Below are 26,589 nucleotides of genomic sequence, written 5' to 3' on the forward strand. Positions count from 1 at the left end.
TAAGTTTCCTTTCCTATCAAGGTTAGGGAGGGAAGGAGTCAAGGCAGAGAGTCTTTTATGGAGAGTCTAAGGTGTGCTTGGTACTTTACATGAATACCATTGTCTGGTTCAATCCTTGTAACAACCATGTAAAGCTAACATTACTCTCCCATTTTATAGATGAGAAAATTGAGAGGTATCTTAACCATTACAGATTATTGTTTTGCTGATCCCGAACATGAAATAGTCTCAGAGGCATCTTGGGGACATCAGAGCTAGAAGCAAGTCAAGTGGGGGTTTTGCATCATGGCAGTCCCCCTTACAAATCCTGGTTCTGACTCTCACTAGCTGTGTGACCCTGATGAAGCTGATAGGGTAACGTCTCAAGGTGATTAAATGCATGTGTTCTGGGTTCAAATTCATACCCCACCTTTTTCTGGGTGGTGTGATTTTCAGCTAACAATGTTCCCTTTATATACCTCAGCTTCTTCACATGCAAAATGTACCACTGCTTACCTGGCAGGGGTACTGGGGGCCAGAGATTTTTTTTTTTTGAGACAGAGTCTCGCTTTGTTGGCCGGGCTAGAGTGAGTGTCATGGCGTCAGCCTAGCTCACAGCAACCTTAAACTCCTGGGTTCAAGCAATCCTCCTGCCTCAGCCTCCCGAGTAGCTGGGACTACAGGCATGCGCTATCATGCCCGGCTAATTTTATATATATATATATATATATATATATGAGTTGGGCAATTAATTTCTTTCTATTTATAGTAGAGACGGGGGTCTCGCTCTTGCTCAGGCTGGTTTCGAACTTCTGACCTTGAGCAATCTGCCTGCCTCGGCCTCCCAGAGAGCTACGATTACAGGCGTGAGCCACTGCACCCGGCCTCAGAGATGGCTTATGCATGAAGTATAGCTTGATGTGACCAACATGGTCCATGGTCATTTTAGGAGAGCAGAGACGTGGCAGAGACCTCTGTGTTGAGATAATCTCTGACATCTCCCTTTATATATTAGATCTTTTTTTTTTTTTTTGAGACAGAGTCTCGCTTTGTTGTCCAGGCTAGAGTGAGTGCCGTGGCGTCAGCCTAGCTCACAGCAACCTCAAACTCCTGGGCTCGAGCGATCCTTCTGCCTCAGCCTCCCGAGTAGCTGGGACTACAGGCATGCGCCACCATGCCCGGCTAATTTTTATATATATATATCAGTTGGCCAATTAATTTCTTTCTATTTATAGTAGAGACGGGGGTCTCGCTCTTGCTCAGGCTGGTTTCGAACTCCTGACCTTGAGCAATCCGCCCGCCTCGGCCTCCCAAGAGCTAGGATTACAGGCGTGAGCCACCGCGCCCGGCCTTATATATTAGATCTTAATTGCAATCTTACTTTCGTATTCTTTCTTTTTTTTTTCCTCCTCAAATTATGATGTGAAAAACCTGTTCTGTCACTTGCATATTTACTAATTTGGGGTTTACTCACATTTGCACCACAAACAGAAGGGACAAAGACTCAGGGGGGCCCACGGGCATTGTTAACCACTAAATCAAGTGTGAGTTTGGCTAAGTCACCAGCCTCTGATGTCATCATATTTTCAGGGAATGAAAAGACCAGTTCTTTCTGCTCAGAAGGCTAGATTTATACTGCTTTCACTTAGCAAGTTAATAATTGATAAGTTGGGGTATATTAACATTGAACAAAAGAGCCCAGTGGTGCAAGGGGTCCTGGGAAGGCTGCCTAAATCAATATACACTCATGAATTTTGAGTGCAAAAGGTTGAGTTGAGAAAGAACACAGATTTAGACCCCCATTAATATTTGAAACACACTCTCCACACGAGAGGCTCGCCATAGCCCAAATGTTAACTGAAGGGGCTTCTGAGAAATGGCTTCTAAACAAATTTGAAAGCAAGAGAGTTTCCCCTCCAAAGATTTCACACAAAAAAATCAATCATCTTTGTTGTTTCTGCTGTCAGAAACCATCTATTAAAAATCTAATTAGAGTATTTTTTTTTTTTACCAATTAAATATACCCATGCAACACTTGTCTGACTCAATGTTTGTAACGGCTAGAAATGCAAAGGCATTACCCCCTACGGTCAACCCAGATAGGGTAAAATATTCCAGCCGCTCCCGCAAGCTCCATCCTCTCCACGCAGGAGCTGGCCTTAAAATTTGATTAATCTAAACATTTTGTAAGGTGTCAAAAGAGGTTTCTTGCCTGATGCCTCATGGTCACCCAAACTGCCGGCCCCATCGAGGCCAAAATAACACCATCATTCACAATTGCTTTTGAAATGCCTCCTGCTTGTCCCCCAATTTGAGCTATCAAAGCTGGATATTTTAAAGCAAGTGAGAAAATGCTTCCAATTTTAATGATTCATTGAACCCAGCATCCTGCTGGAAAGTCATCTGTAATGTCTAGGACTGGCACACTGCTTTGGCCACTGAAGTGGTTCCATGCTAGATGGTCACTGCTGAGGCCACTGAAAGTGTTCCATATTTGAGACCACCTGTGCACTGTTAGTCTAATCACCCAGCCAGAGAAACAATTCTCTGTGGCTAAAGAGATCACCTTTTAGAAGACACTAAATAGACTCTCACAATTGCAAGGGGCCCAAGTGATCATTTGGTCCAGCCTCCAGCCTCCTACACAAAATAGCAATTCTTCTAGCCAGACTCGGGCTCTAATTGCATGCTCCTGGTGCTGGTGGGCTCACCCCCTGGCGAAGCAGCCCATTCTTTCTCAAGACACCTCTGATTCTTGGCAGGAAATTTCTTGTATTGAGCTGGAACCTGCCTCCCCATGGTTAAGGCCCAGAACATCACTCCCAAACCTCACAGATGCAGCCCTCTGAGCACTGTCTGACACCTAATCGGATTGCCAGTGCTGCTCTTCTCCCATGAAGCAGTTAATTTGGAGAATAATTCAGAGCATGTGCTCATTACTGGGTCTTAGAGGCTAAAAGAAAAATTTGGCCCCTCCACAGTACAGATGGTATTTGTTCCTTTCCCTGGAATTCTCATGCTTGTGTCTTAATTAATGAATTAATGAAATTTTTCAGTCGAGTGGGCCTAAGGAGCATTTATTTTTGAAAACTCCCCTTCTGCCCATCCACATGGTTCCTCTGTTTCCCCTCCAATACCCTAATTAACAAGCAAAGGAAGGTCAAAGCTACAGCTTTTAGACTTGCTGAAAAGGACTGAGATTCTTAAAGGCAAGTTGCATTTAAAGAGAAAAAAAACACCTGCCCCACAATCCAAGAGGCTAGGGTAAGAAAAGTTAGCTGCATAGTATGATTGGTCGATCACCCTGGCCTGGGCCTTTTCAATCACCATTTTTAGTTAACCAGCTGTTATTCTTACCCCGGGGGGAAGAGAAAAGTTGCTTGGGAGAAAGAGCACAGCCTAGGGAGTCAAGCAGATCTGAGTTTTATTCATGGCTCTACCAATATCTAGCCGTGACAACTTGAGCACGTGGCCAAAGCCTTTTGAACCCCAGTTTCCTCTACTGTACAGTTGGAATAAAAACATTCCTAGCTCATGCGGTTGTTATAAAGTGAGATGATATACTTGAGGGACTTAGGCTGGTGGATTTGCTCATACAGCACCCTAAAAAGCAGAAGCTAAAATGACAAAAGTGTTTGTCATTTCTCACCAGTGTGTGTGTCAGCTGAGAATTCTGCTAGATCGGGCCAGGCTTGGCTGATCTTGGCCAGGCTCATGCAGGCTCTTGTGCTGAGCTGATGGCTGGGCTGAGGCTTGGCCGTCTAGCACGGCCTCGTTTGCGTGTCTGGCAGTTGGCTGGTGGGCAGCTGGAGTTCTTGGACCACACGTCTCTCAGACATCAGGAGGCTAGCTTGGGCGGATTAACATGGCGGGGACCCAAAAGAGCGGCAGAAGCATGCACAGCTTTTGAAACTGGCACCGTGTCCCTTCTACCACATTCTATTGGCCAAGACAAGTCATTCAAGGGGTGGAAGAATAGATTTTAACCTCTTGGTAGGAGTTGCTGCAAAGCCACGTTTCAATGAATGGCCACTTTTGCAATGAATCTGCCCTGCACAGTCCCAGGTGCAAGCGCTCCAAAGACAGCAGCTGGCAAGGACAGATTTCACAGATGACAAACTGCAAGGATTTGTCTTGTCTGTAGCCTCTTAGTGGAAGCACTTAAAACTGCCCATTAGGAATCCCATATCATAATCATTTTAGAGTTAACATTAGCAGTACCTCACAGTTGTACTAGAATCCATGAAGGAGGGGCATCTGGATCAAGCTGTTTGTGGCAGAAGCTGGACAAGTTTCTAGGTCATTCTGAGGACAGAATGGAGAGAGGTTCCGGTCAACCGGTTTCAGGCCTTGCAAAGGAAACAACTGCCAGGAAACCCCGGGGTCCAGGACCACGCCATTCTTGACACGGGGAAGAGCCCACTCTGATGGCCGTTGTCTTGTTTGTCCCAGCAAGGGGCAGGGCGCATGTCGCTGAGCCCGACTGTGCCCCTGGCCTGCAGTTAGGTTCCTCACCTTCAATTGCTGCCTTGGCCCTGTGGTTTCGCCATTATTATCCCATTTTACCATTGCTGAAACTGAGGCTCTGGAAGCCAGGGTGACTTACAAATAGCAGAGTGAGAGCTGAACCCAGGGAACTGTAGCTTGAAAGTGTAGGCTTCTGTCCTTACAACTCGCCACCCTTGAATACAGCGACAGCAAGAACAGGAGGACGGAGGAAGAAGAATCATCTTTAGTGAGTGCCTGCCAGGTGTCAGGAACAGCATCACATTTCATCCTGATTGCCCTACCACTTTTAGCTTTATTTTACAGATGTGGAAGCACAGGTTCAGAGAGGGTACGTGGCCTTCCCAAGGCTGCACAGCCAGGAAGGGGTAGAGCTGAGATTAAAGCTCATGTCTGTTTGATTCTTCGCTACCACTCTATTGCAAGACCATCCTCACAGCAAGAAGGAAAAGCAGAGGCTCTCTAAGGACCCCAACCCCTGTAGATGATGGGGTAACCCCCCTCTCAGGAAAGAGCCCCTGTAAGAGCCCACCAGTGCCTGGGAGCTGCCAGGTGCTCTGGGGGGTGGGAATTGGCTGACACATGGTGCTGCTGTCCACGGCAGCTCCTGGGCCACCTGGGCCCGTCTCAGTTGCCCAGGATGAGGACAGGGAAGGCTGGATAAAACTGGTGACACTGCGTCTTTTATGCAGGAGCACTCAGAATGGGACTCCAGGGACATCCTGCAAAACTGCCTTTGGTTCTCCAGCACCCTCTGGGGCCCCTGGACGTCGTGGCACTTGGCAGCTTTCCGAGGCAGAGGCTGGGTGGGGTGGCAGGCACACCAGGGAGCTCAGGAGAAGCTGTGGGAGGCAGAAGGGATGAATTCTGGGGAGTCAGTCCCGTGAGACCCTGGAATAGCAAGAAGGCGAGACCGGCTGCCTCAGGCCCCGCCTGCTTAATCACAGACCCTGTGCTTCTCTCCACGAGCGCCTTCTACCTCCTGCGGCATTCCCAGGTGACCGTCCTGCCCTGGCTGATGCCAGCCGCTTCCCGCCCTGCCTGCCCCCTCGGCTGCCTCTGCCTCTGTTGCTATCAGCATCCCCGTCCTGAGCCCAAGGCGTTCTACACTCACACCTCTGTCCGTCTTCGGGTGACCGATGCTACTCTGGGTGTCTGAAAGCAGAGCATTGGCAGCCCGAGGTGGTGGTCTCAGCCCTGCCCTGGGGTTCTGCTGCCCTGGGCCTCTGGCTGGGGTACTTCTGACCTGGTTCTGGAGCCTAGGAAGGTCCTTCCGAGCCAGGGTTGCCCGTCTGCGTGGGAAGGCAGGGCTCCTGGTATTTGGTCCTCTTTTCCTGTTCCCGAGGGCTTTCCTTACACCCCTCTCTGCCGTGAGCTTCTGAGGGCTCCTTCCCCTCCAGTGCCTCGGACCTGTCTCTCCCGCTGGCCCGGACACCCTTAGCACAGGATCAGGCCCAGGCTGCTCTGTGTGCCCACCTGTCAGCCTGGCATCCAAACCCCAGCGAATGGAATAGGATCTGTTTCCCAGGGGCACTGCCCTCCACTCCTGTCCCTCCCCGGCCCCACCCAGCATCTAGTTTTCCCCTGGGATCCCTCAGTTCACACTCCACTCATGATCCTATCACAGTTGTCTATGGTGACGCTGCGAGAGGATGTGGGAGAAAGATGTCACGGGCCCCAGTGGTGAGCGGTTAGCGTGGTGAAGTCAGGGAGGACTTTTCAGAGAAGAGGAGGCTGGGGTGGATCAGGACAGAGCATGGGCTTTGCAGGAAGGATGACAGAAGGGCCCTGGGCAGGCAAGGCCAGAAGGCATGAGCCTGCCTGTGTGTGTGAGCAAGTGGGTGTGTGGGTGAGTGCGCATGTGAGCATGTGTTCATAGGTATGTCCATATGTGTGTACGAGTGTATGTTAGTGCACGTGCACATGCATATGTATGTGGGTGTGTGAATATGTTTACGTGCAAGTGTGCGTGTGGGTGAGTGAGCACATAAGCATGTGTGCATATGTATGTCCATAGGTATGTCCATGCATGTGCGCACCAGTGTGTTCTAGTGCATGTGCACATGCGTATGTGTGTGTGTGCATGGGTGAATGTGCATGTGAGCCTGTGTGCATAGGTATGTCCATGTGTGTGCACCAGTGTGTGCTAGTGCATGTGAACATACATATGTGTGTGTGTGTGCATGGGTGAGTGTTCATGTGAGTGTGTGTGTGTGTATGACTATGTGCTGGTGCATGTGCACATGCATATGTATATGCATGTGTGAAGGGGTACATATGTGAGTGTGTGTGTGCATGGGTGAGTGTGCGTGGAAGTGTGTGCATAGGTGTGTCCATGTGTGTGCATGACTGTGTGCCAGTGCATGTGCACATGCATATATGTGTGTGTGTGAATGGGTGAGAGTGTGTGTATGTGTGTGTGGATCAGTAATGAGAAGCCAGGTTGCTAGGCAGCCAGTAGCCAAATCTTAGAGTGCCAGTTTGTGCAGCCTTGAGTGGCAGCAGCGAGCCACAGGAGAAGCTAAGTGAGCAGCCACCTCGCTCTGCATCTGAGCTCCAGGCTGGCCCTGCTACTCCACACCCACAGCGCGGCTGCCTCCCAGTGCAGGGCTGGGCATCAAAAACACCGGCGGCCAACTCTTCTGTCCCCTGCCTGACACCAGCGTGACCTGAAACTCAACCTCTGAGTTGCCCGTTGCAACCGGGTCTCTCTGCCTCCAGCTGTTCCTGCCCTAATCCCCCTCCACCGGCTCTCCGCTGCCCAGTGGGCTGCTCTCAATGTGACTCCCCTGCCTACGACCTTTAAACACCGAAGGAGACGCCATGCTCCTGCGTGCGGCATTTTCTGCCTCCATCTCTGGCCTTCCGGGTCTGACTGCCCCCCACTCCCCCTTGCGAGGTAAGATCCAGTCCCAGCCCCAGCCAGCCACCTCCTTCCAGCATATCTTCTCTGAATTCTTGTCTACATCTTTACAACCTTTTCCCTTCTTTCTTTGCTGTCTGAAAGGCTCTTTATCACCTTGTAAAATCCTGTTATCAGCTCTCAAGTCACTTCCTCTCTGCAGCTGTGCCAGCCCTGGCAGGCAGAACTCGCTCGTTTCTGCACCGCATGACCTCTGCTCCGGGCCTGCCTTCCCTCCTGGACCGTCAGCTCCCCGAGGGCAGGGCTCCACCGCCTGGCACGCCCACAGGGCCTGGCACAGGGCAACTCATCACGGGCACCTGGGCAGTGGTGGCAGGGAGGAGGGACCCACTAGCCCAGGCAGACGCCCGTCTGAAGTGCCCGTCCCCCTGCAGGGATTTTCAGACACACTAGGGGCAGCTTTTGCTCCCCGCCAAGCTTCTATTCACATTCCGATGCTTGGTTTGGTTCACTCTGATTATTTGCACGGTCTTGAAGGGCTGCTTGGGACGTACAAAGCCATCTTCCCGACTTCTCGCTAACCACAAGTAGTTTCTCTGGGGGTGTCTTCTTTCCTCTCTCAAGTTTCTCTCTGAAGCTAATTAAATTTCAAGACCACATTGTAATTCCAGCTGGTGTTTTTCAAGTGCAGCGAGCATCCTCTGGTGGTGCCCGGCTGCAGGAAGCCGCATACCTGGGTGGCCCCCCTGGGAAAGCAGCCCTGGGAAAGGTGACCTAAGCAGTGTGGGGTGGTGAGTGAGGCTGGCACCCACTTCTGTGAAAACCGGCAGGCTACGGATCCCACAGTGCCCATTTCCTTATGTCTGAAATGGAGTAAAGACAATGCCCACCTCTGTGGTCATTACAGCGTAATAACCTGTGCATGTAATGCGTTCCGTGTCTGAAAGGCAGTGAGCGCTCCAAGCTAGCTGTTGTTACTGCCTTTCATTATGTCGTTGACTCGTAGCATTTCAGAGCTGGATGGGGCTGAAGAGATAAGTTCAAGTTTAAGTCTGTCATGGACGAAACTGACATCCTCAGAGGGGAAGGGTTTTACAAAGTCAGAAAGCCAGTGTGGGAGAACTAGGACAGTCTGGAGTGCGCTGGGGTCCAGGCTAGAGTTCCTTCTGCACACACAGGTGCTGGCTTTGGGACACTGGGTGCTCAGAGACGAACGCAGGTGGTGGCTGCACCACCACTGGGAGGTGGGTGGCAGCTGTACGTGGCCCTGACCTTGTAGGCACTGGGCTGCACAGCTGCTGCCACCTGTCCCCTCGTGATGCCCTCCCCGCAGAGGGAGTAGAAGAGTCTGGCCCCCAGAGATTCTTCCGGCTCCATTCTGTGTTGTTGCTCTCATTGGGTGAGCATCGGCAAACCATTAACTGAGTGTAGGGAATATTAGGCCAAAACTGTCCTTTTGGAAGGCCAGGAAATGGGAGCTCAGGCAAGTTAAGTGTCTTGCTGAAAGTCACATAGCCATTGAATCCAGAATCCCGCCCAGCAGATGGGCTCTCCCTCTTCACCTCCCAGCCTCACTGCCGGTCTGAGTTTGGCACTCGTCACCATGGATGCTGAGCTAGCCTTCGTGTGCTTTGACCGCTGGGTGTGGTCTACATGTGTGATCTCATCTTAGACACTGCTCCTGGCTGAGGCTGGAGAACGTTCGCCAGCCTTACCCCTGAGCAGAGAGCAGATCTCGGGCCTGGAGCCTGTGCCTTGGCTGCCATGTTCTTACAGACCCTTGGAGAGGGACTTGGGAAGGGTCAGGGCCGGGCTCCGAGCTCAGTTGTTCTTGGGTGTCGCTACTGCTGCCCAACTCTGCACTGTTGTGTGGATTTTTAGATTTCTCAATTCAGCCACGAAGAGTCAGTCAATGTTCCCTAATTTCCCCCCGTGAGGGAGGCTAGGCAAGCATTTGTTCCCTTTTTATAGATGAGGAGATCAAGAAGGAGGGACATTATGCATCTGGCTCGTTGGCCAACAGGGGACAAGAATTTGGTGTCCTGACTCTCAATTCAGAACTTTTCCAGTGACACAACTTTCTTTTCTGGTGGGGGTCCTCCAATCTTGCCCTCCCTCAATGTGTCCCTACAGCAAGAATGTTCTTCGGGGCGACGTCCCAACTCTTTGTGGTGACCCACAAGGCTCTCTCTGCTCCTAGTCAACTCGTGCTCATTCACCCTCTACCACACTGACCACTTGTAGATTTCATTTATTCCAGATGCCTTTGACCTTCAGCCCTTTGCACGTCCCTCATCTCCTTTATCCAGCTAACTCCTGTTTTTCCTCCAGGCATCAGCCAGGTTCAGTGTCTCCTTCTGGGAGCTGTCATCCCTGAATTCCTGAGGCTGTGCCTGTGGCTGTCCCTCCCGTGGAAGTTCTGTTACAGTGGGGCCCTGGATCTGGCTCCATGACAAGGTTACGTTCAAGGAGAACCAGAAATAGGGAAGGACTTGTCAGACTATGCCAGCGCCTCGGGCTTGAATCAGATGCAGAGTAGGGCCGGAGGGCAGGTAGGAAGAGTCATATCCCTCCCTCCTGGGAGTTGGGCGACCTTGGGATCGCTGGGAGTTGGGTGAGGTGGAAGAAGGTTCCATGAAGGGTTGGAGTGTGACAGCACAATTCTTCAGCGTCACCGTCCCAGCATCCAGGCATGTTCAGACACCCTTAAGTAATGTCTTTAAAGGCTTTGTGCACTTTCAAGTGGTGTTTTATTTAATTTCAACAAAGTTGTAGTTGCAATTAGATCTGTCCAGATAATTAACTCCAATTTACTAGTTGGCAACTAGTAATTAATTACTAAAGTCTCCCGAGTGAGCATTGGAAAGGAAAGTTGCTCTTCCTAGAATGGAGCCTTTGTTCCGGAGGCTCGGGAACAGGGCCACCTTTGGGAACCTGTTTCCTCTCGGACTCAGTATGGCTCTGGCTCTTACACGGGGTTGCTGGTGACTTTGGGCAAACCCCTCAATCTGTCCCACCCTCGGTTTTCTCTCCTGGGAAAAGGAGAGTGGTCCTTCGCTTAGCTCTTAAGAACCAATTATCAGGGGAAACAAGATTCCTGGGTTGGGAAACAACCCCTTCTCATCCCACAACATTGCATAGTTGTTCCTGGGTGAGGTGGAAGAGTGTTCACCTGCTTTGCTGCCATTTTCTCACAGAACCTTCGAGAGGAAGCCAGGCAGAGGCAGGGCCAGGCTCTGAGCTCAGCCTTTCTTGGCTGTAGTTACTGTTGCCCAGCTGTGGATTGTTTTTGTAGATTTTTGGATTTCTCAACTCAGCCTCAATTATTCAATTTTTCCTAAACCTGCTCTCAAAGATACGGGCACGTTTTCCATTTAAGAAGTCCATACATCTAATTGCAGTTTTGCTTCACACTTTGAGGACTCATTGTTTTTCTTTGATCTAGGTTGGCAAATCTCAACCCTTGAAGCATATTAAAATCAGTTAGCCCCACCATGAGTGTTTGAAGAAATACTGATTGCCACTGTGGTGGGGTGGGGAAAAGGTTGGTCTTTTCAATAACTAGGTAAATTGAGTATCTTTATGGAAAAAAAATGAATCTTGACCTGTGCCTCACATAATATTCCAAATCAATTCCAGCTGGATCATACAGCTAAGAAAGAAGAAGCATGTACCTTCTGGAAGGTAATATAGAGCATCTTTATGGATTTAGGGCAGGAAAAATTATATAGGACTCTAAAAGCACTTACTGTAAAAAATAAGATGTATAAATTGGAGTTCACTAAAATTACAAAGTCCTGTTCATTGAGAGACATGAACTAAGGAAGTGAAAAGGCAAACCACACAGTGGGGAAAGATCTATGCAATACATATATCCCAAAGGACACCTATAATACATTTTTAAAGAACTATAAATCTGCACAAAAACACTGACATTCCAAATTAAAAATTGGGTGAAAGAGGCACCTCACAAAAGAGTGTATCCAAATGCCATGAGTACATTAAAAAGTACTCAACCTCACGAGTCATCAGAATAATGCAAATCAAACCCCAAATGTGGTACCACTGTCCTCGGACATTTATTGATGAGGGTGTGGAACAACTACACCGTCATACACGGCTGGGAAAGTGGGAAAGTGATTGGCTCAGGTCCTCTGGAAAACTATTTCCATTCTACTCAAGATGAAGCAATATATAAGCTGTGACTTAGCAATTTCATTTCTGATATATACACATCCAAGAAAAATGTATGTGGCCACCAAACAACATGTACAGGGATGCTCCTAACAACACCATTTATCATAGCCCCAAGCTGGGTACAACCTGAAGATTCATCATCAGAATGGATGAATGGTAGTCTATAGAATTCAACACCATGTAGCGATTGTTGCTATACACCATGACTTGGATGAATATCACAGACATATGCTGAGCAAAAAGAAGTTAGACCGAAAAAAACAAAAGAAACTGTACTGTATGATTCCATTTATACAAAGGTGGGGCAGCAGGTGGTTTCATGGTGACAGAAATCGGAAGCATGGTTACCTGAGAGTGGGGATAAAGGATTGAGAAAATGCAAGAGGGAAGCTTTGGAACGATGGTAGTGTTCAGTACCTTGTTTTGGGCAGTGCTCTCATGGGTATGTTTACTTTCTGAAACTTTCAATCCAGTGGTACATTGGGTACATTGAAGATTTGTGTAATTTGTTGTATCCTGGTAGTCTTCCATATAAAAGTGTACTATAAAAACACATAGTGGCCCCCAGGCCTCACGTAAGGCCAACTAAATGAGAATGTGGGTGACATGCTAGAGTTTGAGGGATGGGACCTTTGTGGCTTCCTGGTGATTCTTACTTGCAGCCAGAGTCAAGAGTCACCCTGCTAGACCAAGAGCCAACATCTTTCATAGAGTCACTTTGCCCCAGGTGTATCTGGTTTGAGACCTTATTTAGTGGCTGGTCCCCTAAATGAAGGAGCATCATTGATTTGAACACTGCTATCCAACGCTTAGGAGATCCAGACTTTGACCTGGTGGTCCTCTTACACGACAGTGCTGTCACCGGACCTTATCTGCCTGGTTCACCATTTAGACAATGATCGAATGGCACTTAGCCTTCCTCAATGTCTTACCTGAGGTTCCAGGTAGGGACCAGCTCTCCAGGAGAGCTAGGACTTAAACCTAGGCTCCTGACTGTTCTGAACCAAAAGATAATAGGTCCAAAGCTGTATTCAAAGGGAGAAATTAAAAATATTTGAGTAGATAATTTATAGGAGGGAAACAATGGTTGAGAAAGCAATCAAACTTACCTTTCTAACTCATACCTGATGCAAGACCTTCCTTTTCTGGGGGGAGGGAGGAATAGAGGGATTTTGAATTTATATTACAATCATTATTGCTTTTTTTTGTTTCTCACCTCGAGTAAGGTCTCAGATCAAGCCTGTCTCATATCAGTAATACACTGGAGGATGTGTTTTGTCTTGCTCCGACACTCTCCTACCAGTGTTCTTGATCTACAGCCCTGTAGGAGAGCTCCAGACTGGGGAATCTTCCTCAGAAAGGTGTTATGAGTTGAGATTAGTTAGGCAAGTGGCAGAGTGAATGCATAAGCAGTGATTTTGCATAATGAGGCGTGTGAAATCCCACTGGAGGTTGTTAAAACAGCAGACAGACTGCGGTAAACAAGGGAGGAAGGTAGGCTTTGAAAACAGATGGCTTTGAAAACCTGGCAAAGCCCTGTTTCAGACTTTTAAAAATTGGTTTCGTTAGTGCAAGCTATTTTTTAAAATTCTACATGCATATTTTAAAGTTCTGTTTTAATGATAAAGTTCCGTGGGTAATTGAACATCAGTTTACATCCTGCTGTAAACACGCTCACAGCCAGATGTGATGGACAGCTTGCACCGAGGCCCGGACTGTTCTTGTACATTTGGATTCAAATACATTATTTGCATTTCAGGATGGGAGAGATTTTCTGGCTTCCGTGCTGGATGGGTGCGTGGCTATGGCCTGCCCCTCCTTGCTAAGGGGACCACCTGTGGGAGACCTCCTCCACCAACACCAGAGCGGTGTGGGAGGCTCCCTCCCACATCTGCCCTCCTTTTCTCCAGGAAATGGGGCCTGGCCCCTACTCACCTTTCCTACCTCATCTCTGTCACTCCTGACCTCATCCTCTTATCATTCCTACCATGTCCAGCCCTTTCTAACATGGTGTTATTTCTGGAGTCACCCCACCTTAATGCTGGCTGGACCCTTTGTCTGAAGTGCCATTATTTTGATAGATCACAAATCAGTCACCCACCAGAGCCCCATTTCTGGAAATTTGACAGAGGATGAGCCTCTCCCAGCCTGTGGTGATATAATTATCTTACCTCTGAATTCAAGGCAGCCTCACTGCCTTTTGTATATTTATTTCTGTTCAATAGTAGACATTTTTTATTGGCCACACATAGTACAAACTTCTTCCACAGAACCAATTCACTAGATTAAAAATGCTTTCTTCTTAATAATAACAGTTGCAATGACAAGAGGACAGACTTACATAGTACTCCTTGTGTTCCAAGCGTGCTCTGAACTCTACTTCCATTAAGTCATTTGATCCTCACAACGACTCTATGAAGTGATGCTATTGTAACCCAATTTTATACTGAGGGAACAGAGAACTGAGGAATGGCGTGGTTAAGTACTTCCCCATGTTCAGACAGCTAATCATAGCTCAGACTTGAGAGAACCCAGCCACCATCCTTGGTTTTAACCACTGTGCTTTACTGCCTCTCACCTCTGGGGAACTTGCTGACTCGTATTATAATAATCTCTCACAGCTATTAGGCTACTGTCTGCTGTACCATGCTCCGATGCTCTCAGATGAGTTGCGTGCTCACCGAGAGTCAGTTATATTTATGCCAGTTGTACGTATTGTGAATACACAATTCAATTATTATATAAGCAGATGCAGTATGAGTGCAATAAGAAAGGAAGTTTGTATATGAAAACTGAATTGAGTATCTGGGAAAGTCTCAGTACAGGCCAAGTTGCTAAAAATATTGGCCTCCAATTAGGACAGGTCTAAATAACTATGAAAGTTGAAGAGAGAGGTGTAGCTATTGTCTCAGAATGCTTCTGAAGTGTGCTAAAGAAAGTCTAACTGGAAATCATAGACAATGCGCTATGGGTAGGCTAGCCATATTGGTTTTTGCTGCGGTTCTGCTAAATTCACAGTGTCCATTTCATACTCTGAAGTGTCTTACTCTTTATTACAAAGCAAATGGTCACCTTGATTTTGAGTATAGTTGAAGGCAAGACGAAAGAGACAAAATCCTAACCAGTAGACTCTTTTTCAAAGAAAACCCGTTGACTATTCATTAAAAACCCTACTGTTAGAGAGCTAATGCCGGCTTCTGACGGTGGAGCATGGAAACTACCCGGTCCACCGAGGATCTGAGCTTCAGGGAAGATACTTTTGAGGACTGCGCTCACATGCAGAAGGGAATTGTTTAGCAAGTCCCCTGCTGGTGTGAGACAGGGAGTGAGACTCTTGAACTTCTCACACATGGGAGAAAATGATATTTCTGCACTGGAAGCAGGTTTGGGATCAAAGTAGCCTGCCCTGGGCTCCAGCTGCCACAGAGTCCACTCCTTTGTTAAACTGGATTCCAGGAGTGGCCACCAGAGCAAATGTAAATTTGGCTTAGTGTATACCCCAGCTTTGGTTCAGGTTTAATGAATAACACACTGGTATTCCATTACATTTTGGTTTGAACAGAGTGCTATAGACCGAATGTTTGTGTCCCTTCCAAATTCCTATGTTAATCTGAATACCCAATGTGATGGTGTTTGGAGGTGGGGTCTTTGGGAGAAGATGGGGTCATGAGAGTGGAACCCTCTTGAATGGAATCAGTTCCCTTATCTAAGAGGCTCTAGAGAGCTGCCTTGCTTCTTCTATCACGTGAGGACACAGCTAGAAGGTGCCAGCTACGAACCAGGAAGTGGGGCCCTTGCCATAGCAGAATCTGCAGCACTTTGATCTTGAACTTCCCAGCTTCTAGAACTGTGAGAAGTAAATTTCCATTGTTTATTAATCACTCAGTCTATGGTATTTTTGTTATAGCAGCCAAAGTGGACTAAGACATGGGGCAGTTATTATTTTAATTCTTTGGTTTGAATCACTATTGAACCATTCAATAAATCCAGCACCTGCATGAAATCTGGGATTTGTCCCATGTGTTCATGTTGCTGCCCTTTTTGGTAGGCTTTATTTCTGAAAAGCAGTGGTTTGTTCAAATCCCCCCTTTCCGTTGAGAAATATGATTCTTAAAGACAAACGTTTGCTGAGTTTGTGTATTTTCCAGGAGTGGTGCTAAGTGATTTAAGTCCCTTATCTCATTTAGTCATCAGTAAAATCTAGGAGTTGAGGGCTTTGTCTCCAATTTGCCAGTGAGGCTGAAGCTCAGAGATGTGAAATGACTTGCCCAAAGTCACATGTTTAGGAGGTAGAAGAGCCATGATTAGATTCAAGTCTTCCCACTTTCAAACCTTATGTTCCTGATTTTTCCATTACATTTCTCCCCTATGGAGCTATATGACCATGAAAAAAATGCCATTGATTAATAACAAAACAACATTGCTCTGATTATGCTGCCAGATCTATGTGTCTTCCTCGACATCTGAACACATTGTATGTTTCTGCACAGCTGTCACTGTGACCCGGCTCTCTGAGCACAGTCCATGTCCTCATTCCCTGACCATGCTGCAAGCTCCTTTGGAGCATGGACTACAATGGCTGTGTTCAGAACTCCCATACAAAGTGGAGTGATGAGGACCAGAGCTTATTCCTCTCTGAACAGGCACCAGTGTGTTCATCTGGTGTGGGATCAGACCAACTAGGAGATGGGCCATTGTTGGACAACAAGACAAAATAGAAGGGGGCTTTGATCTTCCATAGCAAGAAGCCATCACCAACACCTGCTCTCTGGGCACTGTTCTAGGTCTGTACCCTGAGACATTTGGTTCCCTGGGTCTATGGCCCAGGGACCCATTTCATGTGTCTTTAGCTTTCAACATCTAAAGGCAGAGCTAGATTCACACTGGTCTGGGACAGGGATTTGGGAGGTTTTCTCTGCCCCAGCTCCTCCCCTGCATCTCAGTCCTCACCGGCACCCTGAGATAATGACATCTTTCTGAGTCCAAAATCCCTTGTGTTTTTCATGCTCTGATTTTCCAGCTGGGTTAATAGTAAATACTCTTGTTGTAGGATGTTTTTCTGTGGAACCCCAGAATCTCAGCCCTAAAGTCCAGCACAAGAACCCCAGTGACCTTCTGACTGGGAATCACCTCGAACAGAACCTTAGGTCCCAGTCACAAGACCCCCCGGCCAGCTTTCCCATTCAACAGCGATATTGTAAGTTTCAGTGTCTGGCCTCATAATTTATCCTTGGAAGGAGCCTCAGATCAGCTTGCTTTCAATAAATAGATTTAGAACAAAACGCTCCTGTGTAATTATGTTTACTAATAGTATTAACTCATTGCCCATGGGCAAAACACAAAAATCCCTCTGTTGTACCAAAGGAAACATGGTGAGAGGAACTTCTGGGCAAACGTAATGCATGGGGTGGATAAAACCCTGGGAGAATGGCAGCCCTCCACGGGGTGATTTGGGCAAAGGATTAAGAAGAGCTCTATGATACTTTCTACCTCTCAAGTCCCAGAACTCTGTCCCTACATTTTTCTGACATAGGTTTGTATGCCTGTTGTACTGAACCCATTCTGACCTGGCCAGTGTGTCTTCTGTTTGGTGGGTGATAATTATGAGTATTTTCCCAGGTTCTGACTTTTATAGTGAATTGTATCTTAGTTATTGCCCTTATATAAATCATTCAGAGAACCTCGTCCTCCAAAAATAGGTGAATTGACTTTACAACTACACTCAAGTGCATTTTGAAGACTTATGTTATAGAACTAACAACACTATACTGTCCTAGTTGCAGCTCATGTTCATGTTCTCTGGCTAGTGTCAATTCTATCTGGGTAGGATTACTATACTCCCAAAGATCTTGAACTCTTTCAAGTTCCCCAGACTTTTTGAAGCCACCCCTAATCTCAATAACCCAATGAGCACCTTCTGCCTGTGTCCTGAACACTTGCAATGATCCTTGGAAAGCTCTTATCTAATTTGTTGTAAGCTTGCTAAGGACAAGGTTCCATTTCTTCATATGCCACAAAGCCAGGCTCATCATTGGTCCCCCATGACTTGGGGATTGACTTATTTCAGAGGAGCAGAACAAAGAACTTGAAGGAAAGGTTTGTTTGGGATGTTTATTTTCAGAATTCCACTGCTAGTGTGGACACCATGGTCTCACAATGGTCTCTCTTACTCCAATTTTTTAAAATTTTAATTTACCTCCTGCCACGTGAGGCATCACTTAAGAGAGAAATTCTCTTACTCTCGTTTTCAGACTCTCAGTTCTGAACTCCTCACCCCTGCACAGCTCATCGCCCTCAGTTTTCCCTCCCTCTTCCCTATTCTCCTGACATCTGATTTTGAAGTTCAAACCATCATTTTCGGTTTGAACTTTGCCTAAGGCTTTATGCTGAGTGCCAAATTTGTGGCCAAGACCTTGAACTCTCTATAGACCTCCCTGTAGCCAGGATGCTTCAGTGTAAACTCTTCTCCCATCTCAGTCTAGTTCCTGGATCTTTCTCCTCTTCTTCCCAGACCTGCCATGTGGGTGGCCCTCCCACTGGGGCTAACCTGACCCTCGGGGCATGACCTGGACATTAAGAACACATTTCACAAATGTTCACTGTGGTAATGTCTTTGAATGCGGGTCAAAGGAGATTTGACACAGCACAGAGGCCCGTGGCCGTATCCACTAAGATCCTTGGAATCAAAACAGCAGCCGCAGGTCGTCCATGTGTTGGATGTGTCCTAAACAGCACTCGGGACCTCTCAGATGAGCTGCTGCTTGCTTGGAAGGGGTGACATTTACGTCGCCTTTTCCTGCTATCTTCGAGTCGCTCTGCGATCTAAAGGAAGTCATGCAGAGCTGTGCTCTGTCGGTGGCCGGGCTAAGGGATATCAGTAGAGACAAAGGGATAGATAAAAATGTCATCCCTATCATCCGCAGACCCTCCGTGTTGACTTAGGATGGCACTCATGGGCAAAGATTTTTCTTTTCTTATCGTAGGTAAAAATGTACTTAAAACACACACACACACACACAGAAACCTCTTTATTGAAGTATAATATTCATAAAGTACATATAATTATAAGTGTATGGCTCTCTCTATTTTCACAATGGAACATACCTGCTTAATCAGCACTCAGGTCAAGAAAAAGAACAGTACCGACTCTGCAGAGGCTCTCTGTCACCCACCACCTGTCATTACCCCCATTTCCAGGGTGACCACTATCCTGATTGTAGCAACACCGATACTTTTGCCTGTTAGTGCTTTATATTAACAGAACCATACGGCACGCACTCTCTCGACATTACATTTGTGAGGTCCATCTGTCTTGTTGAGAGGAATTGCAAATGATCCAGTGTTTTAACCACTTAAAACAGTGGAATTTTTAAAACTCTGGAAAATAATCAATTACTTTTTATTTGTTACTGGCACCTGGTGGAAAAAACACTCTTCTGTGCTTATATGCACTTTAATATCTGAAGGCTGTCATTTTCTTGGTTGCATGAAGTCTGTTGTTAGGAAACTTATGAAAGACTTTTGGGTCATCTCGGTTGTTCTGTACTGGTTAAGGTATAGCAGGGATCAACCACAACATCCAAACTGGAGGTTCCTGACACAGACCTGTGCCTTCCGGATGTACTCATTTTATACTTGGGAGTGGGGTAGGGGGGGTCCCCGGACTTGGTTTCCACAAGCCTCCACGTTGAATGGAAAGAGTCACAAATGCCTGTTCAGTGGTTTACACTTTGGAAGCACTTTCATTTATATGATGTCATTCCTTCCTCTCAGTTGCTCAACGAGAAAGCCATTGGTCATGCCAAGAGACAGAGAGGAGGTCCCAAACTCTGAGGGATTAAGTGACTTTGCCCAGATTGTATAAATTGTACCAAAATTTAGTAAAAAACATACTTACTTAGCCAGCACCCAGGCCAAGCTTCCTCATCTTGTCTGCCCAGATATGGCACCTCTGAGCACCCCTGTAACGGATTGGTGACAAAACCTGATAACTCAGAGTAGGAAGCTTGAATATTGTATGGAGCAATCAGTTGATGACATCTTGGGCACAGATCGTCATCTGGGCCCAAGCCCAGAGTGAGCTGGCTGCTGTCATGTGGGACTTCTCCCAGTGCCCAGAGCCACAAGTCTCACCTGGGAGCTGTCCAGCCAGTGGGTCTCCAGCTGTGAAGTCCTCACACACAGGACTAGCCACTCTGCATCTCTGGCCTGGTGGAGGCCATGGAAGGGACCTACAAAGGGGACAGAGGAGAGACAGAAGCTTGGCGATCTGGCCTCGGAGGTGAGAAGTGGGGACAAGGCAACAGCAGATTGCCTTGTGTCGATTGGGAACCAGATAATCTCAGGGTGAACGAGAGCTGTTGGTTCTTGTGTCGTCCCAGGCTGGGGCTATCAGGGAAGAGTTACTGTTGGCCACACAATCTCCAAGACCTAAGGATTTTCTTTGTAATAATTCTTTAATTGTTTCTTCCGATCTTTAACTCAAACTTGGTTTCTTGCCCCGACTGCTGTAACACCCTTCCCTGGGGCTCTCTGCTTCCTGTCTTCTTTCTCCTTCGGTTTTTCTGCCCAGTTGCCCTTCCAGGCCTCTGTACGCTGTGGTGACATGCAAGTTCCACCTGCCACTCCCAGTTACCTGCTGCTTAGCCGAATGACTGATTCCTCTGTAAAGCTGCAGCTTGGAGGTCACTTTTCCGGGAGACTTTTCCTGCTTCCACCGGGGCTGGGCCCCTCTCCTCTGGGCTCTGCGGTAACAGTTCCTCATCTCATGCCAGTTTATCCACCGGTTTCAACCCTTAGCTCCCTTGATCCTTAAATCATGGGCTCCCAGTAGGGTTGTGAGACCTACTTCCGTGACTGTTTCTTGGCCCAACAGCACAAAGACCCATTCTGCTGGCTTGAGGCGGAGGAGTTGAGAGCCGCCTTGTGGGCAGAGAACAGACCTCAGGCCAACGGAACAACTGCGCCCCAGAGATTGTTCTGGGCAGAAGCCATGAATCCAGGAGGCCTCCCCACACCTGGCATCAAACAATTCCATCTGGGGGCATGTGTGAGCCCTGCATACCATTAGGGGATTTTTTTCTATCTCTGGGGTTAATGAATCCATTTCCTGTAAAGGCAGCCGGGTGTCCAATCACACCAGGCAAAGGGAGAGCCGAAGGGCACAGAGGGGAAGGATGTGCCTTTTGAGTTGGTTAAACAGCCGACAGCTGCACTGACTTAATTGGGTTTTATTCTATTTGATCTTGGATAAAGAGGATTTTTGAGAGTCCATTTTCTCCTTCTTAAGTGTTCTTGCTAAAAAAAAAAAAAAAGAAAAAAAAAAGAAAAAATTAAAAAGGAAGAAAGATCCTACGGTCTGCTCGGTTCCCAGGTCCTTGCTAGCCAAGCTCGCTACACACGGGGGCAGTAGCACGCCACCAACCTGCTTCCCCGCACCTGTGGGAGCCGAGTTAGGAATCTGGAGCATTCACCGGGAATTTTAACTCTCATTAGATATTTCCCATTTCATAGATATCAGTGAGAAATATCACTTAAGACAAAGCTGGAAATAAATTAAACAGGGAACCACATAAAGAGGCTTATATTTGCTTTTCTGCCATAGTCTGTGAATTTTCATACTTTGAATATTTTCAGGCTGGATCGCAAACCCCCAGTTTCAATCTGATGGCGCCGTAGGGTTGTTCCCATCAACCTGAGGGTGTTCCCAGGGATTCCAGGTCAAGACGGACAATCTCTACATGTCAGCAAATGACTTCTGAATGCCTAGAATGTGCTGGGCTCTGGACCATGGGTAGTCACACATGACACTCAGTTTGACACTCCAGAAAGTTTATGTCATCATCCCACCAGAAGAGGAGTGGGGCTTAAGGGGGATCAGGCTAATCGCCCAAGGTCACACGGCTCAAGGACATAAAGGAACTTTCCCCTCTGTTCTGTAAAGGCAGGAAGGATGCTGCTTGTCTTGGTTACTAAGGTGTTTTCTTAACACTTGGGGCAGTGCTAAGTCACGTGGCTGACACTTACTAAATATTTGTTGAGTAAGGAAGTGGCTGAAGAGTTTGTTGACTCCCAGCCCAGTTTCCGTCCTACTGTACTGTGCATTCAGGGACGCCTGCAGTGCCTCAGGTGTTCCTGACGGATGCAGCAGCCCTGGCACCCCGGAGGTAAGCCCTTCCTCTAGCACTCCTACCGACCCACAGTCTAGACACAGAAGGCCAGGCAGAGATGTCAGCACATCTTAACGTGGAATATCTTGCTGAGCAAGTTCCCTGTGAGGATTTGGGGCATCAGGTTTCATCCTGCAACCCTGGTGTGGAAATGGGAGTTGGGGAGCTCGGAGATACCTGTGGGGAGGGAAGCGTTTGGATTCCAGTCATTGCAAACCTCAGAAACATCCAGGGATGGACAAAAAGAGGCTATAACCCAAGGGGGCATTCCTGGGTCAGGCAGAGCCTCACATAGGGGATCACTGAGGAGCAGATGATTTAATTGAGAATGGGCCCCCCACCCCAGCAGTGGCCACTGACTCCCACATATGGCTCCAACCTGCCTGCCCCACTGCCCATCTTGCAAAAACTTGGCAGAAGAAGAGGGAATTGTAGGGGGCCTGGAGAGTGGCTGGGAGGCCTGCCAAACTCCACCCTGTGCAGGGAGGAGAGACTGGGGGCTCAGAAAGGGAAGATTGTGAGCCAGGTTCTGGGACTGGAAGAACTTTGTGGGTGTAAATCTCACATGTGTGTCACTGCCATCTCCTGAGTGTGGTCCATGATAAAAGGCTCTGTGCTCTTTAGTAGGAGGTTGGTCAGTGTTCTCGTCTCAGGGGAGCCGGGCAGACTGTGTCCCGTGCTGCAGTCAGGCCTGGGAACCATGGGCCAAGGAGAAGACAGGGATGGAAGTAGATGTGTGGGTGGAGCCAGAATCGAGAAGAAAGGGACTGAATCCTCAGCACCCTCAGCAGGAAGGGAGAGGCTCGGCGTCCCAGCCTGGGTTGGAGAATGGGCTGCACAGAGTCCCTTGATTCCCGTACGGGTGTGCGTGGTGCCTGCAGCCCCGAAGTGGATTCTTGGACAGCTAGGTGTCTGTCAGCAGTCATTAGATGCATTTGGAACGTTACAAAGCTGCAGGATTCTCAGCCCCTTAGTGGGTAGAGCTGGGTTGGCTTCTTTTGTTTGCAAAAAAAGAAAAAAATAGACACTCACTTAAGTTTCTTCAAAAGTAGATTGTGGGGGAGACACTTTTAAAATCCATGGGAAGCAGCCCTGGTCCCAGCACTGTGGAGGGTGGCCACACCCTCTGTCTTCATCTTTCTGATCCCTTCAGTTGTTGCAGCCTGTGTTGACTCATAGCTCCTGCTTCCCAAAACTTTTGCTATGCACAATGTTGGGGTGCCAGGGCCTCGTTTCTACCTCGTCTCATCCTTTGGCTTTCCGCCTGGTGTGCCCCCATTTAGCCTCTGCGAGTTTCCAAGGGCGCGTCTCACAGCTTCAGCCTGTCTGTGTAGATCAGGCCCCACCATGGGACACTTGACTTGGGGATCCTTGACCAGGTGCCACTTCAGGTCCCATCAGCAGTACGGGGAGGGTGGAGGCCGTATCATGCTCTGTCTCAGTGCATCTTTGCAGGTCAGGCCCCTTTGCATCGCTGTAGGCTGTGCTCACTCACAGTCTTGCCCCACGAACTCGTGCAGCTCGCAATCCTGCTCTTAGTGTTCTGTAGGAGATGATACCAAACGCCCCCCACACAGATTTCGAACATGCCTCTGACATGACCGTGGGTAATTTGGCCTTTGGCGATCCTGAACGTGACATGGTTGTAAAGACCTTCTCTGGAAATATGATAAAAAGAGAAAAGGCAAGGTTCAGGCCTCCATCTAGCTTTCATATGGTCCAGGAAGTATAGACTCTGGCCACCAGATGCAAGGCATGAGGTGCCAGCAATGGGCTCTTGTTGGGCACAGACTGGCATGATGCCCTCTCACCCAAGGCGTCTCCTCACACATGGTTGCTCTATCTGCAAACCTTAAACTCAGTCTCAACTTATTCCAGTCCCTCACTCTCCAGGGCTACCTTGGTGAGTCCAAGTTTTTTAAAAATCTCACTGTGATGATTAATTTTATGTGTCAACTTGACTTGGTCATGGGGTGCCCAGATATCTGGTCAGACATTACTCTGGGCATGTCTATGAGGGTGTTTGTGGATGGGATTAGCATTTGAATGGGTAAACTGAGTAAAGCGGCTGGGCCTTTATAATGGGGGGGAGGGTTACCCAATCAACTGGAGGCCTAAATAAAACAAAAAGTCTGATTATCCCATGGATAAGAAGGAACTCCTTTTGACTGATTGCTTCATCTGGAACATTGGTCTCGTCTTTGGACTCAAACTGAAACATCAGTTCTGGTGTCCTGAGCCTGCCAGCATTCAAACTGGAACTTACACCATTGACTCCCCTGGGCCCCCCGCTTGCTGACTGCAGATCTCGGTACTTCTCAGCCTCCATGGTTGCCTGAGCCAATTGCTTATAGTAAATCTCTTTATATCTGTACTTATTTCCCATTGGTTCTGTTTCTTCGGAGAATGTTGACTAACACATCCACTTTTGGAATGCTTCTGGAATCTGTGCTTTTTCTCTCTTCCCTACAACCATACCCACTGTCCTCACTGGAGCCAAGTTGCTTTGACTAAAGTGGGGTGGAAAACTCAGCTTTCTACCTACCGTCCTCCCTACCACGTCCTTCTCTCTGAAATGGCTGCAGGGGCTTTGCCTTCATAAAACGTGGTTTCAAGGTACTGACCTTGTAGGACAAAACCAACCCTGTAGCCTGCTGTCTCCCCAGCACATCTTCTGCTGTGCATGTTCTGTGTTGGGAAGACAAATATTCTTCTCTGAACACACCATGCTCTTCCCTCATGCACATGCTCTTCCCATGTTCCTGGAAGGCCCTCCCATATCCACACCATGCTGCACCCAGCAAACTCCCATCCTTCAAGAGGAGCTCAAATCTCACCTTGTTTGTGAAACCCACTCTGCCTGCAGGTGGAGCTTGTCACCCCCTCCTCTGACTCTCACGGTATTGTCATCATTAGTGTGTTCTGTCTCCCATCTTCCTCTCTCTACCGGAAGTTCCTGGAAAGCCAGACGTCTGCTTCTCCCATGCCTAGAAGAGTGTCTGACACGTAGTAAGCACACACTACAATTTGTGGAATGAATGAACAATGAGTACACTGTGAGTATAACTAGGTTTTCAAAATATTGGTCAGTGAGACAACCACAGATCCCTTAATCCTAAAGGTTTATCCAGATTATTTGACCTAATTCTTTAATACCACATCATCAGATAATTCTGTGTGAGCAGACCACTGTAATGTCAGCAAATATAGTGCTGAATTTCACCTCCACCGCAGTGTGGAGAGCTTGGAGCCCTTTAATGAATGTACATAGAGAGGGGTGTCAGAAGATTAGCATTTCTTGTAATGAGAAGGAGAGAAACATTCATCAAAATTGCTCCAGTGCTATCGGTAGAGCATCTCCAAGCAGAGACCTTCAGCAAATGGCAGTGAGAGATGGCAGATTTCATAGGTTGGTCATGGGGAGGCTTGTTAATTTCACAGTTTATAAAAGATTAATGGTAAAGGAAATAAGATACAGCTACAGCTATCTAATTGCAGAAAATTCTTTGTCTAAAATACAACCCGGAGGAAAATAGAAAGGGAAATGTAACATTTTCTTTGGAAATAGGGCTTGACTTCTACATTTCACTTCAGAAGTGAGGGGAATTCCTAACCAGGGGGACTTTCACCCCAAATCTGGGATGTGGGTCAGCAAACCACTAAGTCCTCATTTTACTGGGAACCAGGGGGATCCCGCCCTTGAGATCACTCTGAATCAGGAAGATACAAGTATGCGAAAAATCCAAAGAATGCATCGGGTCACCCCTGCGCGTTGTTTTTATTAATAGCTCTAGCTCTGGGTCTCAGAGGCAGACACCAACCCTTTGCTCTCCCATTAGAACTGATCGATGACTCCCTGGGTAAGGCAAAGAATTCCAGCCCCCTTGTGTTATGGACTGAATTGCATCCCTCTCTCAAAAGGATATGTTGGTGTCCTATACCCCAGTGCCACCAAATGTGACCTTTTGGGAGACAGGGTCTTTATAAAGGTAATCAAGTTAAAACAAGGTCATTAGGGTGGTGGTAATCCAGTATGACTGGTGTCCTTATGAAAATGGGAAATGTGGACACAAAGACAGACACACACGAGGAGAGCATCATGAGAACATGAACACGGAGATCCGGGTGATGCACCTGTAGTCAAAGAAGGCCAGGTCACCAGCAAACCACCACCAGCTGGGAGAGGGGCCTGGGACAGATTCTCCACTCATCGCCTTCGAAGAAACACGCCCTGCTGACACCTGAATCTCAGACCTCCAGCCTCCAAAACTATGAGCCAATAAATTTCTGTTGTTTAAGCCACTCGGTCTGTAGTATTTTTTGTGTCAGTCCCAGAAGATTAATATCACTCATGTTCTGTCTCTTGATTTAGTTTTTTCAGCTAAAAACAAAAATGGAATGATTCGATCTCTGGTACATTTTCTGAATGTAAATAAGAAAAGTTAAGGACATAATTCCTGGTCTTTCTTTTCCACACTGAGGGCACATCAAAGGGTAGTAGACTCAGATCCAAAAGATGTGGGTTCAAATCCTGAGGCTCCCACCAACAGTGTGGACTTGGGCAAACCACTTGGCTTCGCCATCTGTCACATTGGTGTAACAAAGCATCCTCACAGAGAAATTGCACATATGTGAGGTACTGAATAGATACTTGTACATAAATTCATTCTTGGGTTGAACTGTGGGTAATTCCTCCCTAATTGAAAGCCTAACTCCCAGTCTTCAGAATGTGACCTTACTTGAGAAACAGGTTGCAAACATTAAGTTAAGATGAGGCCATCCTGGAGTAGGGTAGGACCTTAAATAATACAACTAGCATGCTAATAGAAAGGGGAAATTTGGAGGCAGATACATGCACAGGAAGAAAACCATGGG

This window comes from Microcebus murinus, chromosome 19 (genome assembly GCF_040939455.1).
Source record: "Microcebus murinus isolate Inina chromosome 19, M.murinus_Inina_mat1.0, whole genome shotgun sequence".
NCBI classification, from domain to species: Eukaryota; Metazoa; Chordata; class Mammalia; order Primates; family Cheirogaleidae; genus Microcebus; species Microcebus murinus.